We start from the raw sequence: 21,517 nt of genomic DNA, 5'->3' as shown, positions 1-21,517 counted from the left end.
GAACTGAGAGTGTTCAGAGCAGTCACACAGGAAGAGAAAGTTCTGGATAAAGTGGCTAGTACAGTCTGGAGGACGTTAGAGAAGTTTCTCCTTTAAAACTTCCATGTCTTAATGATTGGCTCTTAGCAACTCTAAGATGATGTCACATTGTGAATGACTCAGATATCACACTTTTTTGAGCTGTTTGCATCCTAAAAGAAGAATTTATGGCCCCAAAGAATGGGACTCAAAGGAGTACCTGTCAGCAGAGTGACGGGTCACAGGGTGGCGTGAGGGTTGGGGCTCCTTGTCCACGGAGGGCCTGAGGCAGGGGGTGCCTATTTGGGGGAAGACTAGGCACAGACCTACAGTAGACACACTCATCCGCTTCCTGCTCTGTGTGCACCGCAGGTCTTCCAGCTTCAGATCTTGGTGACCTTTGGCCAAAATCGAAGCTGCCATAGGATGCTGAAGGTGAAAGTTTTACCTGCTCCCTCCAGTCAGATCTCCTTCCTGTAAGGCTCCCCTACCCTGGGTACAGTGGGAATTAGGAGTAAGGTTAAGGTGTGGGGCTGCTGGGGTGTCCCCCTCTAGCTCCTGTAATGAGGGAACTCCTGGGGGAGGACCTGTGGAGAGGGCCAGGGGTGGCATGAGGGGGCATGAGCTAGTGCCCCCAATTTCGGTCCAGGGGGCAGGCCCCGAATATCACCGTCCCGGAGGACCTGGCCCCTGGCAGTAAGGTGGTTCAGGTTCGAGCCCGGGGGTTCAACGTGCGCTACGAAATCGTCTCCCCAGTGCCCTGCCCGCTGTTCTCCATCGGACGTGGTGAGGGGAACTGGGGTGGGGGGTGCGAAATGCCTCTGCGGCTGGTCCAGAGTGACCCGCGCTACCTCCTCGCCCTCCTGAGAAACGAGGCTGGAGCCGAGGCAGACGGGGGCGAGGTGGCATTTGGAGGCCCGGCTAGAATTAGAGGCGAGCCTCGAGCCTCGGAGGAGGAGGAGACGGGGGTCCAGGCTCAGCGCCCTCCAGCTGCGGGGGATACGGTGGGAGGATGAGGACCGGATGGAGCTGGGGGCGGGGCTAAACTCAGCATCCCCCACCCCTACCCCGCCCAGAAGACGGCGTGATCCGCACCACCGCGCCCCTGGAGTTGGCGCAGGCCCGGGGCGCGGCGGTCACTAGGCTGCAGGTGAAGGCCTATGAGCGGCTCATGCCGTGGGCCGGCGTTGACCTCGATCTCACGGTGAACGTGCGTTCGGTCAACCGCTGGCCCCCGCGCTGCCTCCCAGCGATGCTGGTGTGAGTACAGGAATCTTCCCTAAGCTATTGAGGCGATGGCGGTGGCTCGTGGGCCTGTTTGACTCGTGCGCTGCCGCCCGCGCTCTGCTCCCAGGACTGAAATCCCCGAGACCACGCCGGTGGGCACGGTGCTGAACACCTTCACCTGCGCTGATCCGGACTCTCCCGGCTCCGCCCTCGACTACGAGCTGCGGTTTCACAGCCCCCCTGGCCCAGCTAGCCTCTGCCTTCGAGACAGGGCTTTGGAGGTGCCCAGTCCCTGCCTCCAGACCCATGTGCGGGGTGCTCGGGACAGGATGGTGGAGGGTTGGGGGGCAAGGGTCCGTGGGAGCTGAGACCACGGCGGTGAAGGAGATGGTGGTGAAGTCAATCTGCTTTGTAGTCCAGAAAACAGAGGCTCGGGGTTGACTATGTGTGGATGCCCTGACCTGCTGCAGCCCAGTGTGGCTCTAGGCTCTCCCAGGGCTTGGCTTGGCCTCACTCTGTGGCCCCTCTGGCCAGGTGAACGCCACACTGGACTGTGACACTCCTGGGGTCTGCTTTCAACATGCAGCGTCCATCCTGGTGCTCGATGGTGGTCAGCCCCTCATGACCAGTGAGTGACCATGCCCAGGCCTGGACATTCAGGACAGGGCTGTTCTGTACCCCTCTCCCTATCCTCCCACCTCTGCTCCCACAGAAACCAATAGGGCGGGGTTGACTCCATGTCAGACTCCTAGGGTGGGGCATTCTCTCTCCTTGACACCTACTACCCCCCCCCCCCCACCAATAAGGAACGGCTATTGCTCTTCCTTCCTCTAGACCCACTCCCTCCTTAGACCCCCAGGGCAGGGCCGTGGCTCCCTCCTTAGACCCCAGGGAAGGGCTGGGCGCTGCAGGCCAGCTCCTTGACTGCCAAATGGCCTCCAGCTGAGGTGCCAGTATTGGTGATGGTGACACCCGTCAATGAGTTCTCCCCAGCCTGTGTCCCGCACACATTCCGGATCCGGGAGGATGCAGGGCCCTACACCCTGCTGGGCTCTGTGGTGGGCACGGACAAGGATTACCCGCACAACAGCATTGAGTACTACGTCTCCGGTGGGCCCACCGCCTTCTCTGTGGACCGTCTCAGCGGTATTCCCACCCCAGGGCTGGGATGGAGGGGTGGAACCAGAGTTGACTCTGAAGGCTGAGGCTGTGGGCCCCTCTTCTAGGGGAGGTGCACCTCCTGGGATCTTTGGACTATGAGTTGCAGACATTGTACAAGCTCACTGTCCTACTGACTGACCATGGCCAAGACCAGGACCCCACCCACCGCCGCTCTGGCTCCTGCACCATTACCATTGAGGTTGAGGTAATTGAGCCCCAAGTCCTTGGAAAAAATTGGAAAGTGTTCATCTTCCTCTGGCATTCTACTTTTCTACCCTGGGCTTAAGTTTCCTACATCAGTTGGCTGGAGGGAAGTGGTGTCTCATTACGGAAACCCTTGGAAACTGTTTCCTGACACCGAGGCTCTGGCTGTGGTTGGGGGAGACTGAGGGGCTGGCTTGGGGATTTGGGGTGACCTGGCTACCTTCCTGCAGGATGTGAACGACTATGCCCCCGAGTGTCAGCCCCCATTTCAGGAACTCACTGTCTACGCTCCCCTGGGCCGTAGTGTGGAGGTGACCAAGGTGTCATGCTGGGTGCCTCAGGAGCCACAGCGTCTGGCCTTCTCCTACAGCATCGTGGGAGGTGAGGGCCGTGGGGGCCACCAGGCTGTTGGGGAAGGAGCAGGCCGAGGCCAGCAGTGGTTCCCTTCCTCTGCCACTCTGCTTTCAGGGAATAGTCAGAGCCGATTCAGCCTGCGAGGACCCATCCTGGTGCACGACAACATCATGTTGGGGCCCCCCTGGCCAGAGCAGCCCCGTACTTATGAGCTGCTGATCCGGGTGGCTGATGCAGGTCCCTCCATCCCCCACCTCAGCACCACAGCCACTGTCATTGTGCATCTCGTTCCCTGGAGCACCAGCACAGTGGCCACCCGCACCCACAGAGCCACAGTGAGGGGGGCCTTGGGACCTTGGGAGGTGGGGAGAGAGGATCTTGAAGGGCGGGCAGACCCAGTTTTCCAGACGGACCGATGGGGGAAGGCACTCCAGAGGGAGCCATTGAGTGTTAAGAGCTTAGCAATTCAGAAGAGCAATTCTGGGGTGTGGGGTGGCCCAACTCTTGGAGGGGTTTGAAGGCTGCATGATCAGGGCATTTTGGCAGGGCTGTGGCCCCCATTTCAGGTGCCTTCAATGATGACACCCCTGCTTGTGACAGACATGGAGGCTTTCTGGCAGCCGGAACCCTGGTTTGTGGTGGTGCTGACTGTGACCAGTGCGCTCTTTCTCTTGGCTCTGGGCTGGCTCTTCGGCAGACTCTTCCAGGGGTAGGATTCCTATCCCTCTGCTCTCTGCCTCGCCCCAGCCCACTAATGGACCCCATCTGAGATAGGTGGTTTCACCAAGATTTGATGACAGCGCCCAAGCTGATGTGCAGACAAACTGCTAGTAATGGGGGCTGCTCTCCAGAGATTGTCAGGTTAGAGGCAGAGAGGCCCTGGGAGGAAGTTGTCTCCCTTTATTGGCAGAGCCTGGTTTTGGGCTGGGGTGGGTGTGGATGAGGCCAGTGCTTGAGACTCAGAGTTTGTCATGCATTGGGCATTTATCCCTATTTCTGACCCGAACCTTCCACTTCAAACCCGATCTGCCCCTAAGAGTGAGTTTTTTGTTTTGTTTTGTTTTATTTTGTTTTGTTTTTTGTGGGCACAGGCCTGAATCCAGGGGAAGGTGGGGCTAACGCTGTGGGCATTGCATACAGACATCGGCTATCGCCAGTATCGAGGGGCAGGTAAATGGTGCCTGTTCCCAGAGCCAGCAGGTCTGCTGCCCTCACTGATCTGTCCCTCCTCCTGGCATTTTAGGTTGGCCCAGATGCTACAGACACCAAGCAAACCAGCCCAGGCTCTGCTACTAAACAGGTCAGCCTCCTTTGCACACCTCTATACCTGAGGGTCTGTTTCTTAAACTCAGCCTGGGACCAAGAGCCTTATCCTGTATTCCTGCTCTTACTTTGCCCTAGTATCCGGGGACCTGAGGAGTCCATTGAGGGGTTCATGGAGGCACCGAGGATGGAGATGCCCCAGACACCCAGCAGTGTCATGAGCCTGGTATGCTAACCTACCAGCTTGTACAGTGGGCACTGAGGCTGCTTTAGATACTCCCCTGTCAAGCCCGCCTCCTGTGGCTGGCTACCCCTGCCGTAGAGCCCATGCCAGCCCCATCAGGGTGGAGGAGGCAGGTGGACTCCGGACCCCTTTGGGAGCAGACCTCCAGCTGCTCCCTGGGGGCAGGGCTTGACTCATTGCCCCTCTCATTCTTCCCGTCAGCGGCACTTTGATGGCAGAGCGCAGGACTCCCGTGAGTCCCCCTCTTCCCAAACCACTCTCCACCTGGGTCCACTTTCTCTCCTTAACCCACCTTAGCAACTCCTTTTACCACCAGGCATCCACTATCCACTTTTTCCCTGAATGGGGTCTGTTCTCACCCCTATTCACCTTTCAGCCAATGTTTCTCAAACACCTGTTGGACCAGAAGGTGACTCAGACCTGGTCTGGTTTTTGCCTATGGCAGAAAGGGTGGTGAGGGGAGAGGCCCTCAGATATTCCATTGTCATCAGTGATTTATGGCAGAGTAATCAGGCACTGGGCTTAGAGGGGCTGGTGGCCAGTTTGCGGGAATCAAGGATGCTTCCTGTGCATTTGAGCCAGACCTCACAGGATTGCCGAGAAAAGAGGGTGGGGAAGGGTTGGATCAAGCAGAAGGAGGGTCTCACCAAGGGTTCTGGAATGTCTTCCCCTACCGTTAAGGGAAGGAGGCTGTTCTGCTGAGGTCGGCATTGCCCTCTTTCCCTCCTATTCACCTGAGCTCAGGTACAGGCAGAGATTACCTGTTCAACACGCTCACAGGAGCCCGGCGCTGGCTCTGAGGCCGAGAAGCTGCTTCACTATGTATGGAATTTCTTCTTCGCATGATCACGGGCTGAGTCTTCAAGTTGATTCAATAATAAACAAAATTACAAATGGAAGAGTCCCAGCCTTGAAACCCACCTGTGGGAGAAGCTCCAAGGTCTGTGCTTCCGAGTTGGAGAGTGCCTTGCCTTCTGGGAACCCTCTAGGGAGTAGTAAGATTATTTTTCTTTTGAGAAGGCATTGTATGATGCTCTGACTGACTGTGATTAATGCAGAGGTAAGAGGCTGTTGTCCTCATTAGTGACATAGGAGGCCTCCAATCAGCCTGTCCCTTCAGAGACTACCTGCTTTAGTGGATGGCGAGGGCAGAGGAGCTTCCTTTTCCCACTGAACAGAGGATATTGTCGCTGCTTGAAGGCCCTCACCAACCTCCAGTGCGGTTTGCAGACTGCGTGGAGGTTTTCTTGGGAAGGATCTGAACTTTTGCACTGAGGTGAGAGTTGGTGCAAACTTGAGAACCCTGTGGCAAGGATGGCCACGGAGGGATTGATGATAGCCCCCTTCTGACGGAATATTCCAATTTATTCGTGACTTGTTTCTTCTGGTTTCTTGGCCCTCAGCCCTCCCAAAGCTGAGCCGGGTTGAGCTGTTGCACACAGCCGGGTGGCCTGCAGTAACCCGCAGGCGCGCAGGTGCTGTTGGACGCAGTGCTAGCTCTCTCCCCTTGCCCGGCCTGGAATCAGGTCTCAGGTGACTGTCAGCTCTCCAAGAGGACCTGCTCTTTGGGTAGAGGCTACCTTTACTGAGATTTCCCTAAGTTCTTTCAATCTTCTTCCCTCTGCCAAGTCTGTGGACCTGAACCCTCTCAGGGCAATGGAGGACCTCCCTTCCTAAGCCAGTTATGGTGTCCCAGTTCAGGGAAGAAGCTGAGTGCCTTCTGTAGGAAACACTCGCTTCAAAAACTGAGGGTGTTATAGGTGGCCCTAGGGACAGCAACCTGGTAGCAGGCTGTTACTGGAAGTGGTTACAGGCAGACTTTCCTGAGTGCTCACCCTGGTGTAAGGGCTCCCTTGTTATCCTCGTTTTATAGATGGGGCAACTAAGGCTCAAAAGTCACATAACTAGCTAGTTCTGGCCCTTGATGTGGTTCCAGGCTGTGTGATTGCATTTGAGCTCCTAACCCTGAAACCAAGGCCAGGGTTAGGTGCTCTGTATGGGGAACAAGGGATAACCGTTTTCCTAGGACTCACAGTCAGCCTCTGAGATAGAGCATGACAGTCCAGGGCAAAAGCAGTGTCAACGTACTCAAGACAAGATGCTCTAGGGCAGGAAGAGGAGTTTCTGTTGTGTGCCAGGGCTTGTGCTGGGCACTGAACTCAAGGCAGAGGATAAACGTGGGCAGTGGGCCAGGGAATGCTCGGAGTTAGCACACATGGCTGCACCTCGCCACTGATGAGAGGCAAAGCTGGGGAAGCCGTTGGTAAGGGGGTATTATGCTTTGAAATCAGTAGGAGGAGGTAGGAGATCAGGTGCCTCCATTTCCAGAGGCGGCGTGACCTTGGCCAGGCCTCCCCCTCTGCGCCTCAGTTTCCTCACCAGTGAACCTAGACAACAAGCCCGCCCTTTCAGGGTGGGTGACAAAAAAAAAAAAAAATTGTATAGCACACAGCAGGCATTCCCTACGTGTGTGCGCGTCTGTGAGAAGACGCTGTCGGCTCCGCAAAAAGGCTGCACACGCGAAAAGGCCAAGGGCGGTATAGCCTCAGAGCCGCCAGCAAAAGCTCTGCCGCCAGCAACTCTGCGAACGGCGCGCATGCGCCAGCCCTCTCCGTCACAGTCACGTCCTGAGGCGTTCGGCAAGGGCCGTGAGAGGCAGGCTCTGACTGACAGGCCAGCTGTCCTGTCAGCGAGAAGTACTCCCTTAAACGTCGGACGAAGAGGCTGTTGATTGGAGATATCCTCAGCTGGGGCGGGTTCTTCGCCGTCCTGGTTACTATGACGCCCGGCCCCCGCCCCCTCGGCTGGCCGCCATCTTGTTGTTGATCCGTACCCAGTGGGCAGCGCCGGGAGCTGGACCGAGCGGCCGGTGTGGGGCCGCTGCTGCGGGGCTCATCCACCTGCGCTGCCTGCCGGGGGCGGGCTGAAACCTGGAGGCCCGGGGGGCCCAGCTCCCGTGGGGAGCCGTGGGCGCCTGCTGCCCGGGCCGGGCCGGTGAGTGACAGGAGCCGGGCCGAAAGACCGGCCTGACGCCGGCGGGGCGGGCGGCGGCGGGCGCGGGGTTGGAGCGGGCGCGCGCGGGGCCGGGGCATCCGCCAAGCATCGCTCACACATCGCTCGAGCGTCCTGACCCGCCGCCCGTGGAGCCTCCCAGATGCCAGCGCCGAGGCCGGTGGACGGCCGTGGGGAGAGGTCTGAGTCCTGTGCCCAAAGGCCGGCCGGCGGGGTAGCGGGAAATTATCTCCTCTGACCCGCGCCACTGAAACGTGTCCATTGCCAGCCTGATGCTCTCGGGAGTCTTCTGTTGCTCCCGAGTGAGAAATACACACCTACCTCTTTCTTAGATGTGGTTCCTGCGAGTGTTTTTCACTTAGTTGAAAACTAAGACTGAACGAAACAGGCTAAAGCCCCCACGAACCCAGGCAGGCCAGTGTCACGGCCCTGTGATTCTGGCAGGGCTAAGGCTCTGCCCAGCGCCTGCCTCCTGTGCTCCTCGGAGCTCAGTGTTTGCTTCTTCCTGAAGAGCCTCCTTAAATGTCCATGATGCCCGAGTTTTATTTTGGAACATAATTTCTTTGGTTTCTGACCATTTTTTGGACTTGTGGTAAGGTCGTCTTTTTACTCTAGAAGAAAGTGAATATTATGGTGATGACTTGGTTTTATCTCCTAAAGAGGTAGATATTCTGCCAGTGTCATCAGGAGACAAAGGAAATGTAGGACTGTGTTAGAATCAGAAAAAGAAATGAAACTTATTTTTGTCGTTGTGGATACTATGGAACTGTCAAATTAACTTTTAGGGACTAAATGTGTCTTGCCCAATGAAAACAGACCATCAGGCCCCCTTCCTGGGTTGGGAGGGTTAGAGACCGTGGACAAGGTGTACAAGTCTAGGAAGAGTTCTGAATGCTCCAGAACACGTTGCTCTTTCCCTGTGGTCCCTTGACTCTTCTGCACAGACTCCTTGTGTGTGGTCATACAAAAGGCCTGAGTGAGCTGACTTAAGTCAAACAATACTTTGTGCACTTGTGTCAGGATCCTGTCATCTCTGAATGTTTAATTTTGAAAGAAACCAGCTCCTTGATCAGGAGATGCTTTTGGAGAAGATGCTGAAACCAGAGGAGACTGACGGCCTGTTGCTGTGGTCTTACTTGTGAGAACACAAAGACTCTTCCTTGTATTTCTGTAATTCACCTGTAAATGTCAGCACTTTTAACTATTACGAGCAACAGACACACTTGGAGAGACTGGAGACCCCACACTGAAGTCAGAAACTGCTGCAGGCTTAAGGGATGAGATCTGATGTCCTAACCTGGCATTCAAGGTGCTGCTGCCCAGCTGGCCCCAGTGCATCTCTCCAGGGCTTATCCTAATCCCCATTAACCATATGATTTGCTAGACATTCTATACACAATATTTCCCTACCACAGTTCTCTTGCCAGCCGAGTGCAGTGGCTTTTGCTCCTCTTTGGGATACTAGTTCTTCATCTCTACTTCTCCTTTCTCCAGAATCCAGCTCAGGTCCTCTTTATGAAACAGTCCCCAGACATTCCAGTCCCTGGGGGTACTCCGACCTGCAATAGCATTATTGCCCTTATACAAAAAACAAAATAGTCTTTGCTCTTTTAGGAATATATTTTTTTTGTTTCTTCTGCTAAGACCTAACCCCTGTCCTATAGAGATTGTATTTTTATGTCTTGCACCTGCATGTAGTAGATGAGAACTAGATGTTTGCAAGAGTGTTAAATTTGTCTGAGTTGAAAACACCTTCTGTATTTAAACAGGGAAATGAACAGAATAAACACATAGAAATGGGGATTTGGTGGCCATGAATTTTCACCTCCTACCCTGCCTGAAGTGCTTGCACCTCCAGCATCTTAGGGAGGCCCATCCTCGGTGCTGCAGGACAGAGGCAGAACTTGCTCAAAGTGCAGAACCAAAGCCTGAAAACAGAAAGTAATTCTGCATTTCGGAAGGGGCTGTGTGGTCCATCCCCTTCCTGGCTAAGATCCAGTATCGATTCTTGGAAAACATTCATTGGGTGAACATAGCACTGGGTGCCGAGATTCTTAGACATTCTTCTTGGTTAGGTCTTGGTCTCACCGCCTCCTTGGGCTGCTGTAAATGTGTCAGTTTTATTTGCTGCTTGCCCCCCTCCCAGTGCTGCCGAGATGGTGGGGAAAGACTGCACAGTACACTTCATCTCTGGCTTGGGGCAAGGGAGCAGTCGGGGATTTTGTGTGTTTGTGCCACTGAATCTGTGCTTTTGCCCCAATTTTAAGTTAAATTTTATTTCTCCTCCCCTATTACAGCAGGATTTGAGGATTCTGAGTGGGACAACCTAAGATATCTTGGTTCTTTTACGAAAAGTGATCGATCAAGACTGTCATTTGCTGCTATGGTTTGAAGTTGCATTTATGTAGGAGGCATTGCAAATGAGTTTGGTGGGAAAACATGTTCACTTGAGGGCTGGATCCCTGTTAGGGACTTTGTTGAGTGCTTAGAAAATTTGCTGCTCATCTCGTCTGTAAAAGTTTCATTTGCGGGTGGGGGTCTGGATCATTTACTCCTGCCCCTTCATTTTACAGAAGGTGGGTAGTCTAGGTGAGTAGGTCTAGGACTGGACTCTTCTTTTTCTTTTCTTTCTTTCTTTTTTTTTTTTTTTTAAGATTTTATTTATTTATTCGACAGAGAGAGCCAGCCAGCGAGAGAGGGAACACAAGCAGGGGGAGTGGGAGAGGAAGAAGCAGGCTCATAGCTGAGGAGCCTGATGTGGGGCTCAATCCCGTAACGCCGGGATCACGCCCTGAGCCGAAGGCAGACGCTTAACCACTGTGCCACCCAGGCGCCCCCCCCCCTTTTTTTTTGGTAAAGATTTTATTTATTTATTTGCCAGAGGAGAGAGCGCACAAGCTGGGGGAGCGGCAGAGGGAGAGGGAGAAGCAGGCTCCAAGGACCCTGGGATCATTACCTGAGCCGAAAGCAGACGCTTAACAGACTGAGCCACCCAGGCACCCCGACTGGACTCTTTTCAAGTCTAAAATTTGATGTCCGTGCATAAGAGCAGCTTGAAGTACATAAAAATCTGGGTGTGTTAGGATTGTATGAACACTTATGAACGACTTATTCTATAGTTGAAAAGTCAGGTAATGACAAATGTTGGTAAGGATGTGGGGAAATCAGAGCCTTCATACACAGAGAAAGGTGTGAATGTAAAATGGTGCAGTTGGGGAGGAGTCCAGCATTTTGTGTATTTGTGCCAGTGGATCTGTGTTTTTGCTCGGATTTGGAAAAGAGTCTGACAGTTCTTTAAATGGTTAAACATAGAGTTACCATATGACCCACAAATCCCACTCCTAGTTACCTACCCAAGAGAAGTGAAAACGTGTCCACATAAAAACCTGTATGTGAATGTTTATAGCAGTGTTATTTATAGTAGCCAAAGGGAAAACAACTCAGCTGTCTTATCAGTTGATAATGGATAAATAAAACATATATACATGCAATGAAATATTATTTAGCAATAAAAAAGAATGAAGTACTGAGGCATACCACAACATGGATGAACTTGGAAAACATGTGAAATGAAGGAAGCCAGGCACAAAAGATCACATATTATGTGATTCCGTTTATATGAAATATACAGAATAGGCAAATCTATAGAGATAAGAAGTAGATTAGTGGTTGGTTAGGGCTTGGAGGTGGATGAGAGCATAGGGGAATGAGAGAGATAAGGTTATGGGGTTTCTTTTTGAGTTGATGAGTATGTTTAAAATTGTAGTGATAGTTGCACATGTGTGAATATACAAAACCATGGAATTGTGCACATTAAATGGTGAATTGCATGATTATGACTCAAAGCTGCTTATAAAAAAACAACTTATATAAGTAATTATATTCACTAGTTTAAAAAAAAGGTAATATTTGAGTAACAAAAAGAAATAAAAAAGAATCATCCTTAACTTCCCTGTGTTTTAGTGTATAACCAGACTTTTTTCCCCCTTCTGTCTTTAATTTTTACAAAAATGAGATAATGCTATACATCCTGACTCGTACCTTTTTGCAGTCAGCAATATATTATATAAACATCCATGTTGGTAAATGATGCATTTACATCATGGGCTAGCTGGCAACAAATTTAGGGAAGCAGAGTGTAAGGGCCTTGCATAGTGGTAGGGACTGGGGTGAGCTAGCAAGGACAGGCCTTATCTAAAGGGTCACTGTTGCTCAGTTCCAGCCAGTTGTGTTACCAGATCTTGTGATATTTTTTTTTTTAAGATTTTATTTTTTTATTTGAGAGTGAGTGAGCAAGAGAGGGAGAGCACAAGTTGGGGGGGAGGGGCAGAGGGAGAGGAGAAGCAGATTCCCCTCTGAGCAGGGAGCCCAACCCGGGGCTCCATCCCAGGACTCTGAGATCCTGACCTGAACTGAAGGCAGCTGCTTCACTGACTAAGCCATCCAGGCGCCCCTTGTGACCTTTTTTTTTTTAAGAAAACAAGAAATCTGAATTTTTATGTGAAATTTCCTGATTTTTAAATTTGGCAATGAATTAAGAAAAATTTTTTTTTATTTTAAAGATTTTATTTATTTATTTGACAGAGAGAGACAGCCAGCTAGAGAGGGAACACAAGCAGGGGGAGTGGGAGAGGAAGAAGCAGGCTTCCAGCAGAAGAGCCCGATGTGGGGCTCGATCCCAGAACGCCGGGATCACGCCCTAAGCCGAAGGCAGATGCTTAACGACTGAGCCACCCAGGCGCCCCATGAATTAAGAAAATTTGAGCCGCTTCGCTGGTGAAAGAAAACCCTTTGCAGATCAGAAATGGCAAAAAATTTGAATTGCCTGTTGTGTCCATTCCCAGCTGAAGTGGAACAAGGTGACTCTCTGCCTTCCTGTTTGTCTCTAATACTGTAAACTAGTGTCCTTTTCATGGTCTGTGTAGTGCCATGGGTTTTCATATTTTTGTGTTTTTTGTTGGGAATTTTGCTGTTTAAAATGTTTCTCAAGTGTAGTGCTGAAGTGCTGTTAATCTTCCTAAGCATGAGAAGGTTGTGATGCCCTTGTGGAGGAAATACGTGTATTAGATAAGTTTTCTTCAGACATGAATTACAGTACTGTCGGCTGAGAGTGCAGTGTTAACGTGTCAACGATATCCAGTAGTCTGCCCTTATCTACAGGAGATACTTGCCAGGACCCCTAGTGGGTGCCTGAAACTGGGGATGTTACTGAACCCTATATATACTATGTTTGTTCTTATACGTACATACCTGTAATAATGTTTGATTTATAAATCAGGCACAGAAAGAGACTAACAGTAACTCATAATAAATTAGAACAGTTATACCAATATACTGTAATAAAAGTTATGTGAATGTTGTGTCTCTCACAGTATCTTATTGTACTCACCCTTGTGATGATGTGAGATGATAAAATGCCTACATGGTAAGATGCAGTGAGGTGAATGATGTAGGCATTGTGACGTAGCGTTAGGCTAACTGACCTTCTGACCATATCTTAGGAGGAGGACCCTCTGCTTCTGGACCGTGGTTGACTCTGGGTAGCTGAAACTGTGAAGCAAAACCATGGATAAGGGGGACTACTGTATGTTAAAGTGTCTTTAAACAGAAACATACATACAGGCTATATATTGTATGTATGTAGCTCTGGAAGGTTATGAATTGGTTGGTTGACAAATATGTGACCAAAGGCTCACAGAAACCTAACCGTGTATTTCCCCTAGGAGTAGTGGCTTGATATTTGCGAACTTGGTGTTAGCAATGACTTTATAGACTAGAACTCTGAGAATAATGAGAAGTCTTTTTTATCTGGCTTCTTTTCCTTAGTATGTTGTTTTTGAGGTTCATCCATTTTGTTGTGTTCCTTTTTATTCCTGAGTAGTATTCTGTTTCGTGGCTACAGAGTTTGCTGATGAGCACGTGTGCTGTTTCCGGTTTGGGACTGTTATGAATAGAGATGCAGTAGATGTTCTTGCACAAGTCTGTGTGTGTACATACCTTCATTTCTGTTCAGTATACATCTGAGAGTAGAATGGCTCTGACTCCCAGACTGCATCAGAGGGACCCTGTTTCAGGAAAAGTTAAAGAGCAGTCCTATGGGCCCCAGGGCCCAGTGTTGCTGTTTTCCTCCCTCATCGTTCTCAGCTCCAGGCTTCATTTTCTGCTTTTATCAGACCTCCGTATCTGTCCATACTGGGTCAAGAACTAATGATACTCCACTGAGGTGGCAAGTTGAAGTAACCAGGAACTATTTTATTACAAGTGGGCACAAGCTTCTAGATGGAGGGGGTCTGTTTGCTTTAGAACTTACGTCAATGCTTGTCATGCTTCTGGATGTCTTTCTTTTTTGTGGGGGGGGGGACGGAGAGCGTATGCACGTGCAAATGTGGGGAGGAGGAGAGGGAGAGAGAGAGAATCTTAAGCAGGCTTCACGCCCAGCGAGGAGCTCAGCACAGGGCTGGATTTCGAGTTGCAGAGATCATGACCTGAGCCAAAATCAAGAGTCGGATGCTTAACCGACTGAGCCACCCAGGCGCCCCTGGATTTCTGTTAATTGATTCAGGCCAGGAGGTTTTTTGGTCTTTCACAGGGTTCACAGAACTCATCCTTCATCTCTCTCTGGAGCCTGGGCACGGTGATTTTTGCCTTTGTAAGTATTAGGTCCAGTTGCCACAGTAGACACTGCTTCTTCAGACCGTGAGTCACGTGGCATGTATTTTGCTACCTTGAAAAGTTGCATGCGGATATTACTTTTAATTCACATGTAACTTTTTAAAGTTTGAAGCTTCTTTGTCTGATGATCTCCCATGTGTAGTGTAAGAAAATTAGCACCAATCGGAGGGCCTTAGCTAAGGGTTCTAGATTTTCATTTCTGGGAGCAGTACGCAGTGCTTTTCGTGAGGAGTGTGCATCCCTTAAATCCACCCTGCTCCCCCATCAAAAGTCATTTCCACATTTTGCCTATTCATAGCTCTGGTGTATTGCGTTCTGTTTCCCCATTGACTTCTTGGGCCGGTGGTCAGTGACTAGTTTCTTGGTTATCAGAGTCCTCTTTTAAAGTTACCAAATCTCTTAAAGAATTAAATTGATTCTCTTTTTTCCTTTTTGATCAGTTTTATTGATGTATAATTTATACCTATTTAAAGCATACAATCCAGTGGGTTTTTTTTAGCATTATTTGCAGAGTTGTGTGGTGCTGGGAATGGCCAGCAATCCTGGTACCAACGGATGAAAGATTACTCCAAACTTTGCTGTGAGAGAGGGAGAAGGCAAGAGGGTCAACGCTCAGAGGCGAAGACCCTTTGCTCTTCTTCTTCTTCTTTTTTTTTAAAAGAATTAAATTGATTCTGGGGCGCCTGGGTGGCTCAGTCGTTAAGTGTCTGCCTTCGGCTCAGGGTGTGATCCCAGAGTTCTGGGATCAAGCCCCACATCAGGATCCTCCTCTAGGAGCCTGCTTCTTCCTCTCCCACTCCCCCTGCTTGTGTTCCCTCTCTCGGTGGCTGTCTCTCTCTGTCAAATAAATAAATAAAATCTTAAAAAAAAAAAGAATTAAATTGATTCTAATGGAGCTGCTAAAATGATATGTTCTGGATGGAAGGTAAGGTGGGGAATAAAGATGAATGAAACTTTCATGTGGAAGTTGGTTGAAGTGAGAAAATTAACTCTTAAAATAATGCTTCTTTAGAGGGCATTTTATTAAAAATATTAAATATCTTTGTTTATTAAAGATTTTATTTATTCGAGAGAGAGAGAGCACGCGCAAGCACAGAGCATGAGCAGGGGGAGGGGCAGCGGGAGAGGGAGAAGCAGACTCCCCACTGAGCAGGGAGCCCCAGGACCCTGAGATCATGACCTGAGCTGAAGGCAGAGGCTTAACCGACTGGTCACCCAGGCGCCCCAGTGTCTATATTTATAGTTCACTGTATTTCTTATAGTTTGTTGGAAGAGAGAACCAATATGTAATATTCCTCTCACTTGATTGAAATCTTTATTTCCTGGTGTGCCTGTTTTTCTTTTGAATAACTAAGTGGATGAGAAAAAAATTTCTTTTAACAGCTCTATGAGACAAGTAGTAGTACATTCATTTTACAGTGGAGGAAACTGAGAATAGGATGTTTAGGACACAGAGCCAGGGAGTCTCAGTGCTTGGGCAGTGCCCATGCCTTGTCAAGGCTCTGCCTTCCAGTGTTAGTTTGAGCACAGATGTTGTTTTCCATCAAATGATTAGTTTGCCCTATTAATTTTTTTCTTTCAAAGTGACTTATTGAAATACATATAAATAAAATACATATACATATAAATACGTTTATTTATAAATACATATAAAATACATATAAAGTGGACAGAATTTGATTTTTACACATGTATACATTTGTCTCACAGCCACCCAGATAAAAAATTAGAATATTTAAATAATTTGGCTTTTTATAAAATAGACTTATTTTTTAGAGCGGTTTTAAGTTTATAGCAAAATTGAATGTGAAGTATAGAGAGTTCCCATGTACCCCCAACCCCCCTTCCCCAATAGCTTCTTCCATCATCAACATCCCACAGCAGAGTGGTACATTTGTTAGTCAGTGAACCTACATTGACACATCATTATCACCCAAAGTCCATAGTTTATGTCAGGGTTCACTCCTGATGTTGTACATTCCATAGAATATATTTGTTTTGACAAATGTACAATGGCATGTATCCACCATTATAGTATCATACAGAATAGTTTTGCTGTCCTAAAAATCCAGTGTGCTCCTTTTCATTCCTCCCTCTCCCTCAACCCCTGGCAACCACTAGTATTTTTACTGTTTTCACAGTTTTACCTTTTCTAGAATGTCAGATAGTTGGAATCATATAGAATGTAGCCTTTTTAGATTGGCTTCTTAGTAATATGCATTTAAGGTTTCTCCTTGTCTGTAGGGCTTAATAGCTCATTTCTTTTAGTGCTGAATAATATTCCATTGTCTGAATGGACCACAGTTTATCCGCTCACCTTTTGTTTTATTTATTTATTTATTTATTTATTTATTTATTATTTTTGAAAGAGTGCACATGTGTGGAAAGGGAGAGAGAATTTTTTAATTTTTTTTAAAGATTTTTATTTCTTTATTAGAGACAGAGCATGAGCAGGGAAGAGGAGGCAGAGGGAGAAGCAGAGCCCCCACTGAGCGGGAAGCCGGATGTGGGGCTCAATCCTAGGACCCCAAAATCATGACCTGAGCTGAAAGCAGACGCTTAACCAACAGCCGCCCAGGTGCCCCAGGGAGGGAGAGAATCTTAAGCAGGCTTCAAGCCCAGGAGTGGAGCCCGTCACAGGCTCCATCTCAGGACCCTGAGATCATGATCTGATGCTTAACTGACTGAACCACCCAGGCACCCCTATCCACTCACCTTTTGAAGGACATCTTGGTTACTTCCCAGTTTTGGCAATTATGAATAAAGTCTCTATAAACCTCCATGTAGTAATTTTTTTATATATACAAAATAGATCTTGAAGCTTGGGGTTTTTCTAGAATGAACAGCTCTTTTTATTTTTTTTATTTATTTATTTATTTATTTATTTATTTATTTATTTATTTAAAAGATTTTATTTATTTATTTGACAGAGATAGAGACAGCCAGTGAGAGAGGGAACACAAGCAGGGGGAGTGGGAGAGGAAGAAGCAGGCTCATAGTGGAGGAGCCCGATGTGGGGCTCGATCCCATGACGCCGGGATCACGCCCTGAGCCGAAGGCAGACGCTTAACCGCTGTGCCACCCAGGCGCCCCTGAACAGCTCTTTTTAAAGAAGAAGTAACATGGCATTTCGTATTTGTCGTGAATTTAGACAGATGTTTCGATTCAGAACCAATTATAAAGTAGGTTAGATACAGCTTTTTCATTTTTCTGGTTTAGCTTTCATCTGCTTATTTTGTTTGTGCTTTAGTTTCCTCATCTTTTAAATGCAGACAACTTTTCCTTTCCTTTTAAGCAGCTTTGCACCCTGGCATGATACTGGGAAGCAGGGCTGTGAGTAGGTACTTCCATTACCTGGGAAAATGTAATCTATGCTGTTGAGCAAGCCTTACTGCCGTTCTGTGGCCTTTATTGAAATACGGGCTCTTGGGGGCTGCTGAAGGTCTACATGTTGGAGCTGTTTGTAAAACTTCTTTATGGTAAAAATCCTTATCAAGAATCTGAGGGTGAATGAGAAAACACTTGTAAAGCATCAAGAGTTACTTTTAGGAAAAAGCTCTTAGGGGTGATAAAAACAAAACCAACTTTCCTTTATAGATTTTATCTTTTCAAGTATAAAACTGTTGTTAGGGTCATTCCCATTGAACAGAGCAGGTCAGATTTCTAGTCTCCATGCAACCTGAGATTAAAATATAATCCTTCATAGGAAGAAGTTCAGGTAATTCATTCTGCAGTTCTTCATTTGACTAATAAGTCATAAAAGCCAGGCAGGGGACTTTGTTTCTTCCCTCTGCTCATCTTGGAGCCCTTTGGTAGCTGTAGCCTTTGGTCCCTACAGTGCATCTGATTGCTGTGTCTACCGAAGACTATGTGAATGGCTCTGGTACACTGACAGCCTTGCTTTGCTGCTGTACTTTCTTCCCATGTCAGTTACTGTGTGTGTGTGTGTTGTTACTCCAGTTTTTCCTTTAAAAAAAACTAAACGAGTGTAGTCAGTGGGGCCGTATGGAGGCCTCGTATCTGAACTATAAATTGTTTTGGTAGTTGAGGTGATGTGAACAGGTTTGTTCCCTTTTGCCAGGGTAGAGAATGCGAGAGAGTAAGAGACCATCTCCTGTGATTTGGCTTAAAGTTAGATTTATAAGGCAAGTAACTGCTACAGGATTTAGATGTTGTGTTTTTCAGTTTTATTTATTTATTTTAATTTCAATTTTATTTTTTTAGAGGGGAGGAGGGGCAGAGGGAGAGGGAGAGAGAGAATCTTAAGCAGGCTCCACGCCCAGTGCAGAGCCTGATGTGGGGCTTGATCTCACAACCCTGAGATCACGACCTGAGCTGAAATTAAAAGTTGGTTGTTTAACTGACTGAGCCACCTAGGCACCCCGAGTTTTTCTCTTTTTTATTGACTCTGGAAACATTTTCAGATGCTGTTCTCAGAAAGATTTCTCCTGACCATGGATATTCATGCTGGTTGTTAGCACCTAGAATGTTTCTGTGGGAATTTGAAACCCTCCACAATTCTATTCCCACACTTGAAAATATTGCGAAGGTTTCCAGGATACCATGCTTTCCTCAGGTGGGATAGCTGTAGGATCTTAGGCTTTTTTTAGAGTGTGGGGAGGATCCCCCCCATCCTCGCTTCCAGTTTTCTGAGAACAGGAACTGTGTTTGTCTTGTACAATATTTGTTTTACAGGGTCTCAACATATATACTTGATTAAATACTTTAAAAAGGTCTTTGCAGATTTTATATTAATGGTCCCTGATTGATTTGGAGACTTTATAGTTGCTGTTTGGTCACAAACTTGATTTAGTGGAGAGTATTTTGAAACTTACTTATAAAGATTCTGCTCCAGGCACCTGGGTGGCTCAGTCAGTTAAGCTTCTGCGTTCTGCTTGGGTCGTGATCCCAGAGTCCTGGGACTGAGTCCCGCATCGGGCTCCCTGCTCAGCGGGGAGTCTGCTTTTCCCTCTTACTCTCCTTCTGTTCTCTCTCTCTCTCTCAAATGAATAAATAAAATCTTAAAAAAAAAATAAAAGATTCTGCTCAGCTGGAGGATGTTGTATGGGTCAGGGCCAAGTAGCACACTAGATACTTCAGGCAAGCACAAGATGAGCATAGACTGTTTTGGTTTTTTATATCCTGCGTGAAAATTAAAGTGATTTCTTTAGCATAAAACAGAATGAATGCTAAGAAGTTTCTACTGTGTTTGGGAAGATGTATTATAAAATATGTGGTTGTGTTAGCTATTTCATGAGTGTCTCCAAAGAAAGCTAACTTTGGCCTCAGGGAGCTGACTATTAAGCTTGAGTAACTTCCCAAACAGTGTACCAGCAGGGCTGCTTGGACCCTTAAGCATGTTAACTTGGCTGTTTACAGTGTTGTATTAGTTTTTATCGGTAGAATTGTGAATAAAGAAAGCAGAGCTATGTGAATTTTATGTAGATAATAAAGTTTCTCACTTTCAGTCTGTGCTGCTTAGCCTTTTCAACTCATTGAAACAACTGTAGTGTCCATTTGGGAGACAAAAACCACATAGGAATTTGAACAGGTAAGGTTTAAATATTTATTTGAGAGCGAGCGAGCATGTGTGCTTGCACAAGCTGGGGGTGGGAGGAAGCCGACTCCCTGCTGAGTGCGGACTGATTTCAGGACCCTATGATCATGACCTGAGCCGAAACCGAGAGTTGGACGCTTAACCAACTGAGCCACCCAGGTGCCTCCAAAAAGGTAAAGTTTAATATAAAGAATTGTTAACTATAACAGGGGATTGGAGTAATGAGAGATTGGCTAGTAAAAAGTAGAGTGAACTCTAAGTAATATAGGAATAGTGTATATGGGAGTAGCCGTTACCCCAGGGCTGATAACAGAGTGCTCAAGGAAGACACTCTCCCAGGGCTGAGATCCGTATCTTGGAGAAGTGGGTGGTTCTGCCTAACTGGATGGCTGAGAAAGTCATTGTGGTGCCACACTGGCAGAACATGCTGGAAATCTGCCCTCTAGAACTGGCTGGAAATCTACCTTCTAGGATGTTGGAGAAAGCAATTTATGGAGAGGAGTCTTGCAGGAAGCACTCTGCCAGAAAACTACTTGAGTGAGGTGTCAGAGGAAGCTGCTGGCCACTGTGTACTGCTGACCATGATGCATTGTGCGAGTCAGGCACCCAACAGTGGCTAGGCACTGAGGGGAGCTGACTGGATGTCAGGGGCCTGGTGAGAGGAGTATACTAGAACCAGGTGGAGAAGCCTATTCTTTTCTTTTCTTTTCTTTTCTTTCTTTCTTTCTTTCTTTCTTTCTTTCTTTCTTGGAATTTTATTTACTTATTTTGAGAGAGAGCCCGTGAGTGAGAGGAGGGGCAGAGGCAGAGGGAGAGAGAATTTCAGGCAGATTCCATGCTGAGCATGGAGCCTGACTCTGGGCTCGATCCCACAACCATGAGATCATGGCTGGAGCCGAAATCGATCAACAGTCCGACTTTTAACCAACTGAGCCTCCTAGGTTCCCTGAAGCCTTTTCTTTTTTGCAGAATCTCTCCAGTGTCTTCTGACAAAGCTTAATATCACCTGGCAAAGGAAAAATATTTAATGGGTCCAGCTCCATGTTTGCAGAGCAGGCAATGATGGTTGGGTTTAGAGCCAAGAGATAATACATTGGTAACTGGTAAGTTGCTATTTGTCAGAGTTATACAAATAAGTTGTTAATAATTTTTTTATTTTTTAAAAAAGATTTTATTTATTCATTTGTGAGAGAGATAGAACAAGCAGTGGGAGGGGCAGAGAGAGAGAGAGAGAGAGAGAAGCAGATACCCCGCTGAGCAGGAAGCCTGATGCAGGGCTTGACCTCAGGACCAGGAGGCAGCCTGAGCTGAAGGCAGACTCTTAACCGACTGAGCCACCCAGGCACCCCAATAATTTTTTTAAAAGAATTTATTTATTTATTTACTGGAGAGAGAGTGAGTGAGCATGCACAAGCAGGGGGAGGGGCAGGCAGAGGGAGAAGTAGACTCCCTGCTGAATAAGATGCCTGATGCGGGACTCGATCCCAGGACTGTGGCTGGGATCATGACCTGAGCCGAAGGCAGATGCTTAACCAACTGAGCCACCCAGGCGTCCCTAAGTTAATAATTTAATAAGTATTTTCTCAACAGAATACTCTTTGTTGCTACCACCTATGTTTTAAATTTGTTTTAATATAGAGATTAACTTAAAGTGCTATTCTGTTCTAGCCAGAGACAACTTCTGCTCTGAAGTTTTTCATAATAGATTAGTTGGCCAGTTTTAAAATTTCGTATAAATGGAATAATACTGGGGCACCTGGGTGACTCAGTCAGTTAAGTTTCCAACTCTTGGTCTCACCTCAGGT

At 47.9% G+C, this 21,517-nt stretch overlaps 1 protein-coding gene across 10 annotated transcripts in view; it reads left to right on the top strand.

The window, feature by feature from the left end:
• Positions 1-7,264: 7,264 nt before the first annotated feature.
• IP6K1 (inositol hexakisphosphate kinase 1) overlaps positions 7,265-21,517 on the top strand; it is a 61,785-nt gene continuing 47,532 nt past the window's right edge. For 2 of the 10 annotated variants that reach the window (XM_026500862.4, XM_048211668.2), the window contains exon 1: positions 7,265-7,465. The gene's annotated coding sequence lies outside the window, so the exon portion shown is untranslated. Of the gene's footprint in view, positions 7,466-11,509; positions 12,343-18,367; positions 20,816-21,517 lie in introns of those variants that run through there. The other 8 variants (XM_057311708.1, XM_057311711.1, XM_026500861.4 and 5 more) reach the window with 5 other exon arrangements.

This window comes from Ursus arctos, unplaced genomic scaffold (genome assembly GCF_023065955.2).
Source record: "Ursus arctos isolate Adak ecotype North America unplaced genomic scaffold, UrsArc2.0 scaffold_14, whole genome shotgun sequence".
Classification (NCBI taxonomy): domain Eukaryota; kingdom Metazoa; phylum Chordata; class Mammalia; order Carnivora; family Ursidae; genus Ursus; species Ursus arctos.
Note: the sequence above shows the minus strand (reverse complement) of the source record. Positions and strands in the feature narration are given on the sequence as shown.